The sequence below is a fragment of the Topomyia yanbarensis genome, chromosome 2 (genome assembly GCF_030247195.1).
Source record: "Topomyia yanbarensis strain Yona2022 chromosome 2, ASM3024719v1, whole genome shotgun sequence".
NCBI classification, from domain to species: Eukaryota; Metazoa; Arthropoda; class Insecta; order Diptera; family Culicidae; genus Topomyia; species Topomyia yanbarensis.
The window spans coordinates 146226450-146247528 of NC_080671.1; the positions used below are offsets into that span (position 1 = coordinate 146226450).

The 21079-nt window shown below is 37.9% G+C and overlaps 1 protein-coding gene and 1 long non-coding RNA gene across 2 annotated transcripts in view; one reads left to right on the forward strand and one right to left on the reverse strand.

Annotated features, from left to right (window-relative positions):
• The window catches only part of LOC131681653 (serine protease filzig), a 184006-nt gene that overhangs the window by 17895 nt on the left and 145032 nt on the right, over window positions 1-21079 (forward strand). The window lies entirely within an intron of this gene.
• LOC131681654 (uncharacterized) lies at window positions 644-3454 on the reverse strand. The gene is made up of 4 exons (XR_009303965.1): window positions 3190-3454; window positions 2924-3130; window positions 2058-2869; window positions 644-1995 (listed from the first exon to the last, which is right to left on the reverse strand). It is a non-coding gene; the product is annotated as an uncharacterized LOC131681654 (long non-coding RNA).

The window sequence follows — 21079 nt, forward strand, 5'->3', positions numbered from 1 at the left end:
AAGTTCGGCACCAACGGGCTGGAGTGTGTGGTGTTGCAGCAGACTGGTGCGTATTTATCTGTGAGGAGAGGAGTACCGCAGCGAGTTTCCCAGGAGGGGATGCTACCGCTAGCAATGTTGATCAGTGGCGAAAGGGTCTGCGTTACAAGGCTGCTTGGTCCGACCAACGTTCCCTTTGTGATCGATGAAAACGTGGAGCTAATGATATATAGGCGATATGTTTCGCCAATTCCTATTCACTACAACATGGACGCATGTTCACAAATTGGAATTCGGTCCACTAACCGAGTAATTTTTAATCGGTTCCAAAGATAGACAATATTTATGAAGCCAAGCTTCGCCGAAGGATTAAGGTGTTTTATTACCTTGTTTTACATCTTTTTGGAGTACGATGTGTATCTTATCTTAGGACAAAGTCTCCTAACAGGCGATAGTACTTTTGTCATTATACGAGAGAACAACGATTTCTACTTTGTAGATCCAACCAGCGGTAAAAAATAGTCCAGCTCCGATACGTACTGTCCTTTAAGTAGAATTTACTACTTTGTCAATCAGGACAACGTCTAGGGAAATATTCAAAAAGAGAACCGGGTGTTCCTGACGCAACTAGATGTGAACAAATCAGCCTACTGAAGACCGCTATTCAATCGATCTCATGAAGCTCCCACCGGTTGTATTCACGATGGAATTTACTTGTACAAAAATGCACTGAATGTACGAGATTTGTAAAAAACTATTGAAAAAAAGATTGTTAAGAAGATTGCAATTTGGAGAACGCACCGTAAAATTACATGGAACCGGTTAGTTTATGAAGCTATCAATTGTGTATTCTCGGATGGTATGCTATAGCAAAAAACGCAATAACTATATTCTAGTTTCAGCCATATAAGTAACCAACTTGCATACGCCCTTCCCAACTTTCAGTCGGACACTTGTCTGGAAACTAATACGAATGGCAATCTGGAACTGTTCAGTCAACTGTTATCCTTTCCTCAATAGTATATACAATATAAAGTATGCTACAATTTAAACTTTAAACTTGCTTTTCTCGAAATCAATATATTGTCACTTAGCCCGGTCTGACGTAACTCCGACCAGTTCGCTCCCAGCAAGACTTATTCATTACCAGCCATCGAAGTTTAGTCTTTGGTCGTGGTTGCCGAACGAACCATCGCTGATCCGGATCGCAAGAATCTGGGGGATTTGTGTAATCCTCTATTTTCTCCACAGTTATTTCCACCAAACCTTATGACACTGTTGCTATAATTTGTATTTTTCGTTATTTTGCAGTTTTATTACGTACGAAAATCTGTTAGTTTACACTGTACATCAGGTCAAGGAAAAGCATTTTTGGTTAAAGTTAACAATTAACATAAGGAGCGAACAATTATTTATAATCTTTTGCGCAGCGAATGCCTGCTCAGCTTTATACTCGTCGAAAGCCTCTACGAGGACAACCCGCTTGATCTCGCTACATCTTACGAAGTAAGATAGCTCATTTAGAATTTTATCCATGGTATTGCTCAATTGGGGGCTTCTGCAGATCATTGTTCTCGACAGTTTCACCGGGTGTCCGACGGTTCCATACAAATAGCTACATTGGACCCACAGTATGATGTACGGGTGATTGGTAGTTAGTTTGCACCGCTTCTCCTTCTATCGCTGTATTGTAGCACAATCTGTATCTGCTTCGTAAGCGGAACCACTCACAGGGGCAATGGTACTCACCCAGCCCAGGTAGTACTTTAATATCGCCGTTAGTAGTGCGCTGATGAAAAAATGTGTATCCTTAATGTTGGCCAGCAATAGCAGGTAACAAAGATCGTTCATAAAATTATTATCAATTTTAAGCGCAGCCCGATTAGAACATGTACTGCTTTGAGTTCCAAGAGTGCACGCACCACTGCTTAGCGTTAGCCACATGGGATTTACCAGTTTGGGTACAGTAAAAAAATCCACTGGGCACTGCTGCGTTATGCCGGCAACCAGCATTATCTGTAGCAATAAATTAACACAACTGTTTGAACAGGTAAGTGAAGGGTTTCTATCAAGCCTACCTGGAGTAACTGCGGCTACCTGTAGCTTGCGTTTTCCGCCGCCATTCTTAAACGACACAGCATTGATTCAAATATACTCATGTGTTCCGAGCTGAATGCTTCAATTTCCTGCAGCATGTCATCGTTTAGTTGAACGCACAGCACAATTCCTAGACGTGCCTTTTTGTGCAAAGGTCTCCCGTGATAATTGGTTGCAGTGGAAAGAACTTCCCCGCTAAACGCTTTTTGTCTAGTCAGTACTATGGTTTCACTATTCCGTCGATTTTTACCACCGGCGCAACCATCGCTCGCTGTCACTTGACTGCTAATGTTCACCGAACCGGTCGTATTGACCTCGATGAAAGCTGCCATACTGACTATAGTCGTCTAAACTTGTGCAATTCAGAGACTGTGAAATATCAATACTGGTATCTAAACTAAGTCTTCGAAAACACTCGAAATCACTAGAAATTGATGCTAGACTGTTTCGGTGCGATGGCGTGGTTGACTTGATGAAAACGCCCAAGGTTCCGTTCCACCATACCCTGAGTCAAGGCCACTTTTGGTTGAAAGTCTCGGATCTGCCAGATGCTCCAAATGCGCAAACTCGATTGGCAGTGGTGGCCTTTGTCTGTGGTTGTACGAAGTATCATATTACATCAAAGTGGACGAAGTAACAGTAAACGACCGTAGTGACGTTGTACCTATGGAGCTACGATCACTTTCCGACGTATGTCGGCCGTTGTATAGTGCATTCTGACCGATACTTGGCAGTTCATAGCCCAAGTAGGTGGAAGTGGATACTTTTTTACTGCTGTTGCTGCTACTGTTGGCTACTGAAACACGTAAGCATACTCAATGGTTTTTCGAATTTTTAATCAATGTACCTTCAAACTGCTGTCCTGGAAGACTATAGGTGCAGAACCAAAAATCATTTCGGCCATCGACGTGGTATCGCTTTTGGTATACATAGCTGTTGCGCTGATATAAAATTTTGCGATAAAATTTCCCACGCTGTTGGATCGCTTTGTATTGCGGTACTGAAAGTGGACGTTGTTGCTGCATTGGATTCGCCGGAAATTTTCTCGACCGCACTGGAATCAAACAGTAGTTTACGACCTCGAATGTCACATTCGCGGACAAGAACACGAACCTGGTCAGCGGTGAAAGTTGATTCTTCTGAGGTATATTTCTGTGTTGCTGAACTAGCACTGCGCTTCTTGGTATACTATAGTTGAAAACAGATTGTTGAATAATGCAATATTTATAGTCAACTCCATATTAAATTTACAAAAGGGCGAATAAGATTTGTAAACAAACTTTTATTTTGATGGTTTCTCTTAATTTACTATAATTTCAAAGCAGAAAACAATTGAAATTACTTCTACGAAGGGTAAAAATTTACATTAACGCATATTTTTCATGAAATTCCACACTGCAGCAGACTAATGAGCGAAACAAGTTTGTTTACAAAAAACACTTTCGCCCTTTTGACGAATTAATATTGAACTGATTTACTATCCTCTCTTCTTGTTTGTTTTCTTACTGTGTCTAGATTGTGTCGAGCAAACGACCTGCTTCACGCAAAGATGTTTTAAATATAAAGACACGCGGACAAATACACTATTCTCACTGAATGGCTGATAAAACAATCGAAATTTTTTTTTTTAATTTTAGGACAACATACGTCGTATTACCATGAGATTAAAATTGAGGTTGTCCCATCTAGCTACTATAGTTTGCAAATGTCACTTTGTGTCGCTTGTAATGCGAAATTCGCGCCGGTGTGGGCACACATGCGAATCGCACTGTCGCAGGAAGCGCGACGAAATCGCTAAGCGAAATTTTCGCAGTCGCTGCGACATAATCGCGTCAGTGTGGGGGAACCTTTAACCGCCAACGATATAGGTGTGAAGTGGTGACGAATGCAATGGCGTGTGAGTCTGAAGTGAGATGGTCTGGGAAGCGATTAGTTGGAGAAAGTGAGTGTTTAACCGGTATTCTTGGATCACACACGAATGGTGTATGCGAACTTCGCTATATGTGTATTTGTTTTGCATGGACAGCGTCAGTGCCGTTTTTAAGCATAGGCAAACTGGGCGTGGGTAAGGGGCCCCGGGATTTTGGTGCCCTGCGCTGAGGATTGAAAGAAATCCATACTAGCACCTGTGTTCGAAAGAAAACTGCACTTGACGAGTACCAAATACTCATTACTGGGCTTAGCATCTGAACAATCTTTGACTTAATACTTATTATGAGCTGTCGAACAGAAGAATACCCTCTCGAGAGGAGTGATTTCTGGCTATATAGAGAGATAACAACAAACGTAAGTGGTCTGTTAGTTACACTGACGGTACTCTGATGGAGCAACGTGCTGGTGCTGGCGTCCACTGTCGTGAGATGCGATTGGATCAATCTCACTCGCTAGATAGATACTGTACTGTATTCCAAGCAGAAATCTTCGCGATTATGTGCGAGGTACAATCGGCAGAGTTTATCCGGCAAAGTTATAAACTTTTGCTCCGATAGTCAAACTGCAATCAAGAGGAGCTAAGGAGCTTAGACAAATCACGGCCAAGTTAGTGATCGTGTGCCTAACCCAAATCGAAGAACTAAGCATTGTCAACACCATCTACCTTGTCTGAGTGCCCGGTGTTACTGTAATAGCCATGCACAGCGATTTCGAAAAATCTCCAAACTCAATTATCACATGGCAACTATTCAGCACGCTGAGTCATTTTCATGTGATCTTTGTGAATCCAACTACGGAACCTCATATCATTTGATGTGCAACTGATCAGCAGTAACGCGATTGTGATTTCGAGTGTTCAGCCGTCTTCACATAGACGACACCGTGTTTGGACGCCTGAAAATCAGAGACATACTAAAGTTCTTTATTCAATATGCTAAAGAGCTTTAGGCTTACTTGTTAGTTTAATTTACCTGCTGTTTATTTTTTTGCTGTTATTTTCCTCACCCTTCCAATTTTAATTCTTCCTTAATCCTTCTCCTTTCCTTCCGCTCAGGACGTGACGAGAAGACACGGCAAGGCACAAATCCCCGATTACATACGAGGAACGTGCCATTTATTTATTTATTTATTTGTTGTATCAGCACCAACAGACCTCTTGGCCCCAATGGTGGTTCTTAGTCTAGTTACACTTAAGGATAGACAAAAACTTACTTTTAATCATATTTCTAGTCCAATGGAAGTAGGAACAACTCTATTGAAAACTCGCTGAAGTCCGGTCACAGCGCTAAAGGGCGAACACGAAATTATTGCGACACCGAAAATGTCATGCCAATTTTCTTATAATGTTTAAAATGAAACCAAAATTTTAGGGTAGTTTCATACATATATTTACTTCAAAAATCAAAAGAAAAGTTAATCGATGGAACCTTGAGTGTAAAATTGAACGCATTTTCGCTTGATGCCCTCCATCAAGGTCTTTACAGTGGCATCCGGTACCAGTTTCTCAGTTTTTTTCCATTTTTTTAACATGTCCTTCTCGTCTTTGACTGTTTTCTTGCTCTTCAGAAGTTCCCGCTTCATCATTGCCCAGTACTGCTCCACCGGGCGCAGCTCCGGACAGTTTGGCGGATTCATGTCCTTTGGAACAAAATGGACAGAAATGGCCTCATACCACTCCAGGACACTTTTAGAATAGTGGCATGATGCCAAATCTGGCCAAAATAGCGGAGCTTCGTCGTGCTGCTGCAAGAACGGCAAAAGGCGCTTCTCGAGGCACTCAGATTTGTAGATCTCGCCATTTACTGTGCCCTTTGTCACGAAAGGCTCACTCCTCAGTCCGCAAGAGCAGATGGCCTGCCAAATGAACTTCGACATTTTCTTCTTCTTAAATTTGTCGTCCACATAGAACTTGCTCTTGCCGGTGAAAAACTCCAACCCCGGACACGGTGTATTTATTAGAACAATTTTATGCAAAAAATTGAGCATCTCTGAAACTTCGGAATATGAAAGAATGGGCTTTCCCCTTTCATTTTAAACTAAGATCAAAATAATCCGTCGGGGGGTCTAGAGCAACTTTTTTTTTGAAGTTTTTTTTCGTAACGATATAGGTTTTACTACTGGAGCTGGTTCATATTCCTGTCCCTAGATGGTGCTTTATACATTCGAACAACACTAAAAGTGAGAATTTGATAGAAAACTTAATTCTCTACAAGTTTGGTGACCACTAAAAATTGATCTGAAATTATCCGGAAAAGTTGCTTAAGATTTTAACAAAGTTATATCTAAGATAGTTTCACACGAGGCCTAGTGGTTTGGAAATATGTTTTCTCGCACTTATTACATTACCAAAAAAGAATTAATATAATAGGCTTAGTGGCATGAAAATATTAGACGGGATTCATTACGTTGAACAATTCTAATTGACCTTCTGAAAATTAGGATGTTTGACAGAGTCAGAAAACTATTTGTGCTTTTGGTTTGTAATCTTTCCCGATAGTTTCGAAGGAACTACCATTCATCGGAAGGTATTGCTTGGTTACAAGGGTTTGCTTACATTTATGTTTTAGAACGGACCATACGTCGTATAATTTAGGTTATGATCGCTTAAGTCAGCTATTATAATTCCGATCAAGACGAAATGTTGGGACACACCGTTTCTAATTTAACGCAAACCACAGCAGTAACTGTTCAAATTATTGTTTAGCGTGAAACGATTTATTCAAATTTTCTCCGCATAGCATATTGTGGCAGTTGGATTTTACGGCCATTTCCTATCAATTATGTGAGATATCGTTACTAAATTGATCCTAGATTCAGCGAAATGTATTACTTTTGAAAACAAAATATGATATGAGTACAACAAAAACCTTGTATACAAAGAAGTCCTCGAATATATCCCAAAAAAAATTATCTTGATCCAAAGACTCAAAGTTTTTTGTTAACTGTTTGTCACATTGAGTTAATTTTGCAAACGGATAATCAGCGTTTTTAACCATGCGTTGCAATGAAATCCGCGAAATAGTGCAATGGTGCGTTAAAAGTTTCATTGAGTTTGTTCGAATATAAAGGTTGAAGTTCAGGACAAGTGAATTTTATACGAAGATGCCAACAGAGTAGGAGATTCATGTAAGTCATCCCTGAGAACAGTCGAAAAAATGAGGAATCACTTACCGTCATGAACAAGAATATTAATATCATACTAGTTTTGTCAACACCTATCTAAGACTTTTCATCTCAAACATATTAATGGTGCCCTGTATCAGGTAATTATAATTTTCAGCTGAAAGATGAGACTTTCCAAGCTCTCAAATTCCGCTGAATTCACTGTTGAACTAAACACAACTATTTGGCAAATAAAAAAAGTGCTTATGAATTGACAAACCACTAGGTCTTCTGTGAGGGTAACTTAGACTTAGAATTCGTTAAAATATTAAACAACCTATCCGAAAAATTTCAGATCGGTTTTTAGTTGGTAACGAAGTTGTAGACAATTAAATAATCTATCAGATTCTCACTTTTAGTGTTGCTCGAATGTCTACAGCACCATCTAGGGGCAGAAATATGAACTAGTTCCATTGTAAAATCTATGTTTTCACGAAAAAAAACTTCAAAAAAAAAAAGTTGCTCTAGACCCCCCGACGGATTATTTTGATTTTGGTTTCAAATGAAAGGGGAAAGCCCATTCTTTCATATCCTGAAGTTTCAGAGATGCTGAATTTTTTTGCATAAAGTTGTTAAAAAAAGACACCGTGCGGAATTTGCTCAAAATCGGTTTTTATATACGTTTCGTTGTCCATCACACAGCAGCCGTATTTCGTCAGCATCTTCTCGTAGAGCTTCCGTGCCCGAGTTTTAGCCGTCGATTGTTGCCGCTCATCGCGGTTTGGGAAGTTCTGTACCTTGTATGTATGTAGTCCAGCTCTCTTCTTTGCATTCTGGACGTAGCTCTGCGACATGCCGATCTTTTTAGCCAAATCACGGCTTGAGACGTTGGGATTTGCTTTAATCATCCGCTTCACCTTTCCCTCCGTCTTTTTGTTCTCCGGTCCCGGTTTTCTTCCAGCTCCTTTGCCGTGGTCCAACGTCAACCGCTCCTGGAACCGCTTCAATACTCTGGAGACGGTTGAATGGTGAATGTTCAACATTTTTCCCAACTGCCGGTGCGACAGGTCAGGAAATTCCACGTGTTTGGAAAAAATTTGTTCTCTCGACTCGCGTTGGTTCACCTCCATTTTCGTTGACTCGAAAAACACGACTTCGAGTTTGACAGCATGTAAACAATACACATCAATGAGAAAGTTTGCAAAATTTGGTTGATTTTTACCCAATGGTAAAAAAGTTATGCCCTGTTGAATGTGTCGCAATAATTTCGTGTTCGCCCTTTAAGGCGACCGTAGTTGGTCCTCCTGAACGAAACTCGCAGAAGAGAGTTAGTGCGCAGTGTTCAAATGCGGACTTGTTGATTCAGGCGTTCTAGAATTGTAGTGCAATCCACTCTGGCAGAGAGTAAGTCCAAGACGAACAAGGCTCGAGAGCAGTCCCTCCGAATGCTGAGTGCATCGAGGTGTATTAACTGACAACGGTTTTCATAGCCCGGCAGTTCGAATCTATTTCGCCATGGGAGATGTCGAAGGGCGAAGCGCGTAAACCAGCGTTGGACAGCCTTGGTTCAGTTAATCTCGTTCTGGTAGTACGGATTCCAAAGAGCAGAACAATGGAGCGGACCAACGTACAATAAAGCGATTTAAGACAGTAAACGTCCCTGAAGTTTTTCGCTATTTGGACGATTAGCCCAAGCTGTCTTGATGCCTTATCTACGATGTATGAAGTATGTTGTTTAAACGTTAGTGCCGAATCCGTGATGACTTCGAGATCCTTGATGTGAGAGTATCTTGGAATGCTCGAGTCGAAGAAATGGTAGTTAGACTGAGTCGGATGGCGTTTCCGCGTAAACGTAACGATTGAACATTTGCTCGGGTTTAAAATCATTCTGTTTAGATCACACCACGTACTAAAACTGTCCAGTTCCTTCTGAAGAAGCTGGGCATCGGTTTTATCCCGTATTTGTCGAACATTTTTCATGACGTTGGCAAAAAGGCGGGGTCTTTGTAATATGATATTGACATCGTTAAAGTAGAGGAGGAATGTCACTGGACCGAGATGGCTTCCTTGTGGGATGCCGGATGTAGCGAAGAATGGTGACATACAAAACTGTAATTTTATTACTGAATATAATTCCAACTCTTATTTTAAATTAAAATATATTTAACAAAAATCTTTAAAATTCGATAGTTCTCGAGATATTTGGAATTTTGTTCCCACAAAAACAGTTAATTCGTGTGATTATAATCTTTTTAGAAGTTATTCGCGTTACCCATTTATAAAATTTCAAAAATCTAATGTTTATCGTTTTAAAGACGTAAAAGAAACTTTTTCGGTGTATTTTAATTATGGAGAAGCTTTCAATAAAAAAATTTTCTTAACAACAACTTTTGATATATTTTTATAATTCTTACTATTTGCAGTCAAAAATACAATTTTCTTTTTGAATATGATTCTAAACGCTATTTTAAATCAAAATGCTGATAACAAAATTTTTCTGAAAAGTAGTAGTTCTCGAGATTTTTCAAATTTTGTTTTAAGAATATAATTCTTTTGTTCTATTATGACCTTTTCAGAAGTTATTCGCATTTCTCTATCAACAATAATAAGTTTTTTAAAAGGCCCATAATATTTCCTGTAACTTTCTCTTTGACATCAAGGTGATATTGTAAACCATTTGAAAGCTATACGAAAACAATCAAAATACTATTCAACTATAGGGTCTTATGATTTAGTTCGATCATATTTTGGTTGTTTTCATATAGCTTTCAAATGGTTTACAATATCACCTTGATGTCAAAGAGAAAGTTACAGAAAACATTATGGGCCTTTTGAAAAACTTATTATTTTTGAAGGCGAAACGCGAATAACTTCTGAAAAGCGCGCAATAAAACAAAAGAATTGTGTTGTTAAAACGAAATTTGAAACATCGCGAGAACTACTACTTTTCAGAAAATATTTGTTATTAACATTTTGATTTAAAATAGTGTTTTAAATCATATTCATAAAGAAAATTCTATTTTGTACTGCAAATAGTAAGAATTGTAAAATATGTCAAAAGTTGTTGCCAGGAAAACTTTTTTAGTGAAAGCTTCTCCATAATCCAAATACACTGAAAAAGTTTCCTTTACGTTTTTAAAACAATAAACATTAGATTTTTGACATTTTATGATGGGGTTACGCGAATAACTTTGAAAAAGGGCATAACACGAATTTATTGTTTTTGTCGGAACAAAATTCCAAATATCTCGAAAATTACCGCATTTTGGTAGATTTTTGTTAAATACATTTTGATTTAAAACAAGACTAAGAATTATATTCTGTAATAAAATTACAGTTTTGTATGTCAATTAGTATGAAATTTAAAAACATGTATAAAGTTACTGTTAGAAAAACTTTTTACCGATAAGTTCTCCATCATACAATCACATTCAAAATATTTCATTTCTCTTTAGGTTTTTGTTTCTAAAATATAAAAAATTAGAAAAAATGGGTTTTTTTGAAATTTAAATTTTTAACACAAATTTTTGTTTTTGTGAAAAATGACACAACATTTTTTTAACTGTATATTTTTATCGCACATAAATATTCATTCTTTCAAACTCGTTCTCTGAAAGTTTCGCTGTATAAAATACAGTAAGCGAACAAAAAAAATTGAAATTAATGCATGTACAAATGTTTACGTCCTTTTGAAAAATTGCGCTTGAGTCAAAATATTGCAATTGTCAAAGAAAATAATAGAGATTCATAAACCGAACACAACTTCAAAGTTTCGTTCGAATCGACGATGGTCATGTTTTGTGGTTGGCCGGTTTCTTATGAAATCCCTCTTTTATCTCATATTGAGTTCTCGCACTACACAGTTCATTGAACCATCAAAATTTTCACTTCAACGGAGCCCATGACCTATCCAAAAAACTCAACACGTATTAAAAGAGCTCTTGTCATTTAAAATGCAACCTCTAATATTTTTATCCCGAGTCGAAGCGAATAATTAAATTGTCATCAAAGCATCTTTGAACCCTTAAATTGGGAAGAAGGTCCTATAAACCGTGCCACACCTAATTTCATTTAAATCGATTTGCACATTAAACATACCAACGTGTATAACTCATACGCAAATTCCGCTCGATTTTCAAACCGGCTGCACCGGGGAAAGTAGTCAATGCCGAAAGCAAAAAAGAAAAAACAAATCACGAAGAACGAATGACCTCATAACGATGAAAAAGCGACAGACGAGGTGACAGAAACGCAACCAACGGTCCTCCAACTGCCACGGTTGGCGAACGAATGCGTTCGGACATCATCCGTTTATAATCGAATGCTCACACATGAGCTACCCAACCCCACAGCAGTGAGCGAAGAAATGTTGCGGTTGAAGGCAACATGACTAAGCTCGGATCGCGGTATAACCTCAATATATCGGCCTGCAGGTAGTCGCATTCCCCCATTTCTCTTTGCATATTTCGCCTGATGAGAGGACAATCGCATGGAACTGCTGTGTCAGGTTGTCTCGTTCACGCGGATGCTGGAATGGGGTTTTGCAAAGTAGCTCAAGATTATCCTGGGCTTGTTCAATACACATATGAAAGTTTTTACAATCGGTGTGATTCAGTTTTTTCTTGTTTTGAAGTTTCATCCAATGGATGAAAGCATATAGTTTGATATGAAGCTTCATGAGCTTCATGAGATGAACTCTCGCTTGTTGCAAGCCAATAGTAAAACGCCAATAGTTTTGGAACTTTTCATATTTTTATTTTGTATATGATTTATTATGGAATATACAATAATATTAGACCGAAATGACATTGAAAATCGATTGAGAAGTCACCGTTATTTCAATTTATTTATAAAAATTGTTAATAACTTTTGCAGTTAACTTTTTTCCATCATACAAAATTTCAATTGGAAGAAAAACTCATCACATTTAGCAGGTGAAAAAATGACCATGATCGATGCTACCAACCAAGCTTTAGCACCGAGAGGAGTTAGGCTATTTACAGAAAAACTCTTTAATAGTTGTTCTTATAGGACTGATTACGAAAACTCTTAAATTTGATTGATCTTCTGCAAAGTTATTCAGAACAATAAAATGCACATTTTTATCAAAGGTATGAGTATCTGAGCTTACAATAAATAAGTTATATTGAAGAAAAGCTATTTTTTTAAAGATTTTATCCTGTATAATTACTTCTAGGAGGATTTATCACCAAGATTATTGTAGAAGATCTTGTGTTATATTATGTTATAACTCATCTTCGAAAATACTAATCCTCCATGTGTTAAATACGATATTGTAGTGCTTACTAATCGCCATGTCATGATTTTCACACTAAAAATAAGTTTTCAATATGCTCGGGGTATGTATAAGTAAAAAGTGTAGCGGTAGAGATGAACAGAACATTCAATAATCTTATTACATGCCATTTATTGGCATATCTTTGTAAGATCCTAAAGGACATTCTAGTCCAATATAAATAATTCTATTCGATCTGCATCGAATTAGATGTGATAGAATTATATTTTAATTATATTATATTTTCTACAAACATAATTCTCGTACTCATATCACTATGTCAGTCAATCACCCTGATAATGTAATTCACACAAGCTTTTAGTTGCCCGGCAGTAATATGTATAGCAAAAATTATGACCCCGATTCCGTCAACCGTATTCCGCCAGTGCCGTCACCCAAAGCTGGTGCCACCTGTTTTCGCTTGTAAGTGATCGCAAATTGCCAGATATTTTTGCAATTACTGAGCGCTCGCACCTCGTTCCTACAAATGCCCTCACACCCATACCAAGCGTGAATATGTTTAAACCTTTCTTATCCATTTGGTGCAGTCTTGCGTACGTAGCTCATTAGTCAGTCTCATTCCACCTGGCTCTGCTAGAAGTCGCGCATGAAGAAAAGACTCATCTAACCTAGAGCGTTCCAGCTTTCAGCCTACCCTGCCGGGGGCCACTTCGGTCGTTGTCAGAACACCAACCCAGGAAATGTTTGCTCTCGGTTTGCTGGTGTGCGTTTTGCCACCGTACGAACATTTTCACCAGTCGAGTGTTGGAATTTATAATTACACTACCCGGTCGATCCGTAGCAAAGCATATAAATATTAAAACCAAAACAACGAAAAAGAACCGGCAAGCAAAAAGGCAAGAAAGCTCCGCTGCACTGTGGCGGCGAGCTGCGCTGCGTAGAAAAACGGTTGTTTCCACTAACGGTACAGCGATTGGAAATCGATTCATTCTATGTCCGGTGTGGGTTGCCCGAGGCAAGAGTCTCTGCTAGCGAAATTCGCTGGAGTCGAGAAGTGGAGTTTTTTGTTTTTCTTTTCAACACAAAGAAACGTAATGCAAAGCAGATTTGTGGCAGACTGCCACTGGCAGTTAAGATCCGAAAAAATTATAATGAAAACCGTGATTAAAATTGGTACGACAAAAACGAAAAGATCGACGTCACCAGTTTGATACTCGCGTAACAGTATCTGAAACTAATTATTACTAGACCGTTCTCATCAACCGTCTTCTTCATGCTGGGTCGCATGCTTGGAAAATGGTACGTTGTTCATGGTTCCAGGGGAAGTAAAACCGTGCAAGAACAAAAAAATAGCTAAATTTAATTTAATTTAATTAAATGGAGATTAACCAGAAAAGTTTTGTAGGCGTAGTTTAAAACCACTCAAGATGGCATTAAACCTAATTGTGCAACAGTTACTTTTCTATTAATGCATTTTTCAAGGAACTCATTATTTCTTTATTCCTATGTTCTGATAATATTATTTTGACCCACATACATTTGAAAAAAAAAAAAAGAAAAAGAATTAGATTTTATGTGTGCGCAGTCGGTGGAGCTTTCAGGAAAACATAAGTTTACGCAAATCGTTTTCGACGTTATAGCTCATAGCCTGTTTTTAAGTAATTTAGCCTGAGCTCTTACTTTTTATTTTACATTGACTACACAGTTTTATAAAGCCGTGTGGTGTCCGGCAGGCTTATTTTTTTGCGCTATTGTTGTATTGTATTGTCTTCGATTTAAAAAAGTTACATCGCACAGACTTAGACTAGAGTAAAAATTTCTGAAGTGGCCCCCCCATTTTTCGCAAAGTGGCAAATTTAGCAAAAAATATTTTTATTTTATAGTTTAGGCATCCGCAAACATGTTTGTAAAATATTTTACCGATATTCAAAATCTTTATAATATTTTCAGTTATTGGAAGTTTTACACATTTTTTTTTTGTAATATTTGTTATAGCTAGAGTTTTATCTCGAATTGTATGAAACTTCTAGGGTGGTTAAAAAAATGTTTGGCCTACAAAATGCCGATAAAATGAATAGCAAATGTTAACTATTTCTACTATTTTTTAAACAATTTTTAAAATAAATGCCGTTTTAATCGGTTTCTTCACGCTATATTCATCCCGTTTTAATTGTAAAATGTTGCATATATTATCAGATTCGAATTCCAGAAAAAAAAATTTTGAGCAACTATAAGGTTTTTAAAATATTTGATTCTTGAAAAAAAGCAGAATTTCAACGATAAAGTATAGTCAGTGGAAAAGCACAGATAGGTATTATGATCCCTGGAAATTTATACAATAATTATTCTACTATGCAGGTTGTATAATTCTGGTTCAATTTTTACAGGTGTGAAATAATTGAACTTAACACTACAGTTAAGTATTTTTTTAATGAACTTCGGTTGGAATTACCAGTACTGCTAAAACACGATTTTCTAGCCAATTCTCAAGCCTCATATTTTAAAAAGAAGAAAGAAGAAATTGAAGAAGATGAAATAGTCGTTGCTCTAGATTTTGCCGAAAATTATTCTTTTTTTGTGCAAAACGCGATTCAATCTCACCACTGGTCTAATGACCAGGCGACCCTTCATCCATACGTTATTTATTATCGGGAACACGCTCAGATAAAAAATCGGAATTTCGTCATAATTTCAGAAAAAACTACTCATGACACAAGTTCAGTGCACTTATTTAATTCAAAACTTATTGAGTATTTGATAACAAAATTTCCAAAAAATAAAATAAGCAATATTTATTATTTTTCTGATGGAGCTGCGTCGCAATATAAAAACAAATTCAATTTTCTCAATTTAGCACTCCACGATGAAGATTTTAACATAAAGGCAGAGTGGAATTTCTTTGCCACTTCGCACGGAAAAGGAGCTTGTGATGGAATTGGTGGCACCGTAAAAAGACATGCGTATAAAGCTAGTTTGCAGCGAGTCAATACTCATAGAATCACAACAGCTAGAAATTTGTTTGATTGGGCGAAGAATTTTTTCAAAAACATAGACTTTCAACTTTGCACGGTAAACGAACATGAAATTCACGATAATCAGCAGAAAACTCGGTTTGAAAATGCAATGACAATCAAAAATACACGTGCGTTTCACCATTTTAAACCAATTGATAGAAGACAATTGGAGTGTAACTTGTTTTCGATGGACACAAAATCTGTAATAAATACTGTGTTGAAAAAAGAAAAAAAGAAATAATGAATAAACTATGTTATACATATTGTCATTATTAATATAAGCATTCGATATTATTGATCATGCTATTGCACCGAAAATCATCCTATAAGGTATGCATGTAGTTGGAGCCGGCGCGAGCACCGGCCGACTCGCTCGTGCGATGTATGTCTAAGCGTGTCGTGACGAACACTGGCTGCATCGCGCGCGCGTTGCGCCTGGCATGCCGGTTAACAGAAAAAATCAAATATTTTAAAAACCTTCTAGTTGCTCAAAATTTTTTTTTCTGGAATTCGAATCTGATAATATATGCAACATTTTACAATTAAAACGGGATAAATATCGCGTGAAGAAACCGATTAAAACGGCATTTATTTTAAAAATTGTTTAAAAAATAGTAGAAATAGTTAACATTTGCTAATCATTTTTTCGGCATTTTGTAGGCCAAATATTTTTTTAACCACCCTAGAAGTTTCATACAATTCGAGATAAAACTCTAGCTATAACAAATATTACAAAAAAAAGGTGTGTAAAACTTCCAATAACTGAAAATATTATAAAGATTTTGAATATCGGTAAAATATTTTACAAACATGTTTGCGGATGCCTAAACTATAAAATAAAAATATTTTTTGCTAAATTTGCCACTTTGCGAAAAATGGGGGGGCCACTTCAGAAATTTTTACTCACTAAACACTTACTTAATCCTATTTTTAATTTAAACGATTCTTTACTAATATCAAAATCAAACAAATGATAGAAACTATTGAAGAGTTGACAGCAAACATCCAAAGGATTATTCTGGCGGTACTGCGTGCGACGTGTTGAGCGTCGGAAAAAATCAATTCTCCGGAAAGATCTTCCCGGAACGTTGAGGTCGAGTTTTGCTAGAAGCGCAGGAAAGTCTATGTTGTCCGCCAGAAGGTCGAAAATGAAAAGTCGTTGCAGAAAGATCCGTCTGTTTCGCAGCGTAGGGAGATTGATGAGGATACAGCGATCTTCATATGGAGGAAGCTGGAAACGGTTTTGCCAGGGTAACCGACGAAGTGCAAACCTGATAAAGTTCTTCTGCACCCGTTCGATACGATTAATGTGTATGGTGTGATACGGAGCCCAAATAGTAACGCCATATTCTAGAATACTGCGTACCAGTGTAATGTATAGTGTTTTTAGACAACACACATCATTGAAATCACGAGTGTTGCGTTTGATGAGTCCAAGTACAGCGTAGGCTTTAGCCATAACGGAAGAGTAATGTGCGATAAAGTGTAGCTTACAGTCGAGAATGACACCAAGGTCCTTGACGGATACAACTCGTTCTACGGGAGCAGAACACATTGAGTATTCGAACTTAATTGGAGTATGTACTCGTGTAAAAGTGATTGTACTGCATTTTTGAATATTCACACTCATTCCGTTTCTGTTGCTCCAGTCAATGATTCTATCGACGTCCATTTGCAATGCACAACAGTCTACCATAGTTGTTATGACACGGTAAATTTTCAGATCATCAGCATACATGACTTTAGAAGACGAGACTGCAGAGGTCGTTCACAAAAAGCACAAATAGAAGAGGTCCGAGATGACTCCCTTGAGAAACGCACGATGAAATGTGGAAATGATCCGAGAGTGTAGTTCGCACCGAAGCGCTACGGTTCGCAAGATACGAGGAGATCCAATTAGTCAGCCAGTCCGTCTTAGCTTTTCCACAGCAAGCTGATGAGGAACACGGTCGAAAGCTTTCGAGAAGTCGATGTACACCGCATCGATCTGTTGTCGTTTTTACAATTTATCAATTAGCGACGACACGTAGCTCATCAGATTTGTAGTTGTCGAGCGCTGTTTTTACAAAACCATGCTGGTCCAAAGTGATGATGCGTTTTAACGTGGGGTAGATAACATCTAACAACATACTCTCGAAGATTTTGGGGAGGCAGCTTAAGATTGAAATTCCTCTATAATTGGTGACATCATGTACGTTGTCTGTTTTGTAGATTTGAGTTATCAACGCTTCTTTCCACTTCGTGGGGAAAACATTTTCAGCAAGAGAGCGATTGAATAATAGAGATGCTGGTAGCGCCAAAGATGAAGAGCAATTCTTGATGAACGATGCTTGTAGCCCGTCGGACCCCGGGCCCTTGGAACTGTCAATCCCCCGAAGATTAATATGTACCTGATGTTCGGTGAATGATGTTGCAGGCAAATTCAGAGTGAACATTGGCAAACTAGTCAAGTACGTTTCAGACAAAGGTGGTGAGTTATTACTTAGCACGTTTTGAAAGAATGACGAGAATAGATTTGCTGACTCCGCTGTAACGTTCATGTCCTGTCTCGATAGTTGACGCATTCCGGAATTCCACGTTTTGTTTCTCAGGTAAGACCAAAACTGCTTTGGGTTGTCCTTCATGCTGCATTCAATTCGGGAAACATATGATCCCTCACGGACGTTTTGTCGGTTTCGCCTCTTGTTCTAAAAAAATCGTTTTCGAGCCTTCCTGAGCCGATTTCGAAGATTTCGTAACTAAGCATTCCACCAAGGTCGTTTGTAATCCGGGCGGCGCGTGCGTTTCCTCCTAGGCACAAGTTGTTGAAATATTGATTCCAGTTCGTGATAAAATCTATTCAAAGATTCATCCAGAGTACCCTGCGTTAGTATCTCAACCAAATTTCTTCGTGAAATTTCAGTGTTCAATTCATCATAATCGCATTGATTAAAATCGTAGAATAAATCAACATCGTCATTCATAGACACGGGAAACACAGCGTCAACTTTCAACACAAACGGATTGTGGTGACGATCTAATTTCATTAACGGTACGGGTGGCTCCAATACTTCGCATACGCCAGTGTTACTAACAAACGCTAAATCAAGCAACCTGCCATTCTCGTTCGTCAAATAGTTCACTTGTTGTAGGCAATCTTGGGTTCGACTAACAAAATTTCATGTTTCGAGGAGGCATTTATTTCAGCCAAGAATAGAACCACTGGGAACCTGCTCCCATGTCGTAAGAGGCGACAACAACATGCTAGGAGTTCCTAAGTCAAGGTATTGATCCCCTATTCCCGATTGTGTACCAACGTTTTGGGTTTCTTCTGGCTGTTGTACCATAGCCGTGAAGGATGAAGTATAATTCTACACTAAGTGCCAGCATGTATTAATATGCCGGCTCTTCCACGTCAAGGTATAACTTCCAAATCTTTGGTTTAAAAACCGTATTTAAAAAAGCAATCTTTCAAGTGGGAAATAATTTGAATTGGCCTAAGATGAAGCTGTCGAATTACACAAAAAGTTTTTCGTGTGGCAGGCGATCTGTAGATGTGTCTAAATAAGCCAGTTTTTTATTAAATCTGGAACCGTCTACCGACATATCTACATTGACGAATACCTCCAGAAGACTTCTTGAGGCCTCATGAAGGTCTGACACTAGCTTTGTACTACTTTTGCTTTCCTAAACAGTGGTAACCATTGAACACTCCAGAGCTTCACTGTGTCAGAAAATGTAGGGCTACCGGTAGCTAAAACTTCCTAAAGTCACACTCCTGGTCCTATCTTCAAAATCATCCAGTGCAGTACTCTGGGTCACTCTTTCGAGTTTAAACCGCTCATATGGTAATCGGTCTTTACCGGTATTGCTCTTCTCCCATCCATTCTTCTTCTGAACCGCCGATGGATTTGATCCATGTCGTTGTCGTTGTATTTATTAAATTTATTACGCATGTCGTTTGCAATTTGGCATTTAACCCAATTATGGAAACGTGTCTTATAGAGAGAGTGGTGATGCCAATTTGTCATTAACATTTCGCAGTGAATTTTCATATTCCTTTGGGATATCTTTTACACTTTTTGTACGCTTGCTTTGAACTGGAAAATAATCATTACAGTGTTTAAAAGAAGCAATACTCCTAATGGCCGGCTGTTCGGAGTTCAAATTTCTTGGTTCGGATTATCGGAAATTAATCGCAAGCGACTTTCGTACATATTGCTAAGATAATATCAATACCTCTAGTGTATTCATCGCGGCTTTATCCTGTTATGTAAAGCCCCATGGTATAATAATTCTTAAAATGCCTATTCGGCTATCATATTTCTACTGGAAGTCGCACTCCTGAAAACATTGATCTAAAATGAAAGGCAAAGCGCGTGAGTACTTAGCAAAATCACAATATCTACCTAGATTTATCCTGATTCGTTTCCCTACCAACTAACACCAATCCTATCCTGCGACACTTGTGGATGATGCAGAGAATTCCTCAGTCATAATAGTCACAAATGTTGAACTAACATTCCTTCCCATCCCAAAATTGATCTGCATGAGCGTGGCCATCAACGTTATTGATCATATTATAATCTTAGTCTCTTTAGGTTGCACGTTGAGTATGATGTACTACTCCCAAGTATCATACAATTGGTTCAATATGCAATTTCAACAGGCTTTGATCAAACACGGGAAACTCACGGACGCACAGTGATGCAAAGCTGGCCAAAATTAAAAATATGAAATGAAATTTTTATCATCAAAAATATAAGTGTTTGAAGATCTCTAAGCATTTTTTGGATGTTAAGATCTGATTAGAAATGAGGTATTTTCAGGTTTCGAACTCATTTAACACTTCTAACTCATAATTGAATTTAGAACATATTCATGGCAAGTACCTCAATATGCAACAAAAATGAACTTTGAATTAAAAAATGCTTGCAAATTTGGAAATTTTAGCATTTTATGATAAAGAATGCCGTCCTAACATACAACCTTGAATATTCATCATAACTTTTGCTAAGGAAGGAAAAATCGGAAAACCCGCCATTAGTTGCACATTACAGGAAATCTCACCATCTTTCAGAATATCATAGTGGTGTATTGCGCCGTTTTGCGCCAAGCTTGATAGGTAACTATTTTTCATCAAAGGTTCGATGAAATATCAAGAGAAGCAAGAATTTGTTGCAACTACGCGTGTTGCCTATCGTATTAATTTTGCATAAACCAAGCTGGCGCTGCAATTAGTTACTTAGATATATTCTAGGGTACAATATCCGACTGCGTCCTCAAATTTATTATTCGTTTTACTTTATAGTATGTTGAAAAGTCGTACGATAAATATGTTTAGAAATGTTTTCTAATTAAATAATAACAGAAGATGAAACGCATCTATGACAATCAATTGTTTTTGAAAATAATCAATATTTCGAGGCTGTGGAGGGAGTTCTTAATAATGTATGCGCATTTGAAAGTTACCCTTTGTTCGTTGACAGATTGAAAGAAACTACATTTGGAAGAGTGTTCAGATAGAAGCTTACCGCGGAAGGCGTAAAACATATTTACTTTTAAATTTTCACTATTGAAAGAAGCTGTTTTTCTGATTGGCTCGAGTTCTCATTTTTAGGGAGACTTCGAATAATAACGGTAAGAAATGATAAGATCTGATGGGTTTTATTTATTATAATCATTTGTTTACTTGATTATATAGAAATTTTCTTAAAAA